The sequence below is a fragment of the Micropterus dolomieu genome, linkage group LG01 (assembly GCF_021292245.1).
Source record: "Micropterus dolomieu isolate WLL.071019.BEF.003 ecotype Adirondacks linkage group LG01, ASM2129224v1, whole genome shotgun sequence".
Lineage (NCBI taxonomy): Eukaryota > Metazoa > Chordata > Actinopteri > Centrarchiformes > Centrarchidae > Micropterus > Micropterus dolomieu.
The window spans coordinates 23,359,450-23,360,913 of NC_060150.1; the positions used below are offsets into that span (position 1 = coordinate 23,359,450).

At 44.9% G+C, this 1,464-nt stretch overlaps 1 long non-coding RNA gene across 1 annotated transcript in view; it reads left to right on the forward strand.

Moving 5' to 3' along the window:
- LOC123977045 overlaps positions 1–1,259 on the forward strand; it is a 10,628-nt gene extending 9,369 nt beyond the window's left edge. Inside the window, exon 3 of the long non-coding RNA XR_006826518.1 lies at positions 1,108–1,259. This is a non-coding gene — a long non-coding RNA (uncharacterized LOC123977045). The remainder of the gene's footprint in view (positions 1–1,107) is intronic.
- Positions 1,260–1,464: the final 205 nt, after the last annotated feature.

A 1,464-nucleotide genomic window follows, 5' to 3' on the forward strand; every position in this document is an offset into this window, starting at 1 on the left:
GGGTCCCAAAACACGGTGTCCTGGATGTTAGCGGTTGCGCTAAGAGAAACAATCTGTTTGGCTTGTACTGAAGCCACATCCATAAAGCCAGTCAGCAGGGAATCTTTCTCTTTGAGTTCCTCTGAAAGTCGTCGGATGTCTTCCATAAGGTCAGCAATCTTTTTGTTCGCTTTCTTAAGGAGTGAGCAGTCCTCATGGGGCAGAGTTATCTCGGCTATCATAGTCACCGGAGCTTTGTTGTGGTCAGTAGCGTTGATCGCGTTTTTACGGTGTCGGATGACTAAAATCCTTAACCCACGTAAAACTTAAATAAAGTTAAGTTAAATAAAAAGGATATAAAAAATGTAACGGAAAAAAAAGAGTGGATTAAAACTGGATAAGAGTCCGGTTTAAGACGGAGCTTCCGACAGGTGGCTACAGACGCCAACGCATGCGCAGAGTGCAGATTACGTCAGCAATTACGTCAGAGATCTTGTGACCAAGTACTGGGATATGCCACACCTGTCAAATCTGTAAGCATAAAGTAAGCATGCGAAACTTCTGTATTATTCATACGTAACTTCTGTATTATTCAAAACAGACAAGCAGTAAATCAGTTTATAGTTATGGAGTGATGCATCTTATCTCTACAAGATCTTTGTTGGGAGTTGCACATGTGCAGTACCTAGTTAAGGACTACTAGCCAATCAGAAGCCTAGTAGGCCTGGTTGTGAGAAGCTGGTAAACACGGCTTCGGTTCAGCTCATGTTCCCCTTACCAGCTTAGCAACATGGACTGGAGCAAGAGTTTCAGAGTGGTGAGTTATTAATCTGTAACAAATGTATCGTTCATCCATAAAGCTTTAACTGAGCTCTATCTCTACATCACAGTAACAACTTTATTGTTGTGGTACTGCAGTAGTACTCCACTACCTTGTATGTTTTTTGTTCCCCCCTTCCCTGTATTTTCTGTCTGTCTTCCCTGTCTGTCTCTGTGTCTGTGTTTGCCTGGGCGTGGCTACACTCTCTGGCTCCTGCAGCCAAGCTCCAGCTACACACCTGATCCTCATCCGACTAATCAAGCTCCTGCATTATATTAACCCCAGTCCTCCTTACCATTCTTCACCAGATAGTCAGTTAACCACACGTGGATTGATCTTCCTATGGAGACTCTGCTGAACGCCACGCCACGCTCACACCCTGCCTGGACAAACCACCCCTCCGTGCTTGCCACTCTGCCTTGTTGAAACATATCACCCAGCTTTCTGTTGCACATCTCAATAAAATCCTTTGATACCCCTTTGAGTTGTTCCAAGTCTGCCTTTGAGTCCGAAAGTTCTCACATTATGACATTTATGTCCATTGACTGCCTGGAGGGTAGGTAGTGTTTGGAAGGGAGAGAAGAGGTGTGTGCTGCAGCTCAGTGTTTTTCCACCGGTGTTTTTGAGGGTGTGTCGGACTAGCTGCTTGGCGAGCAGTATGCATT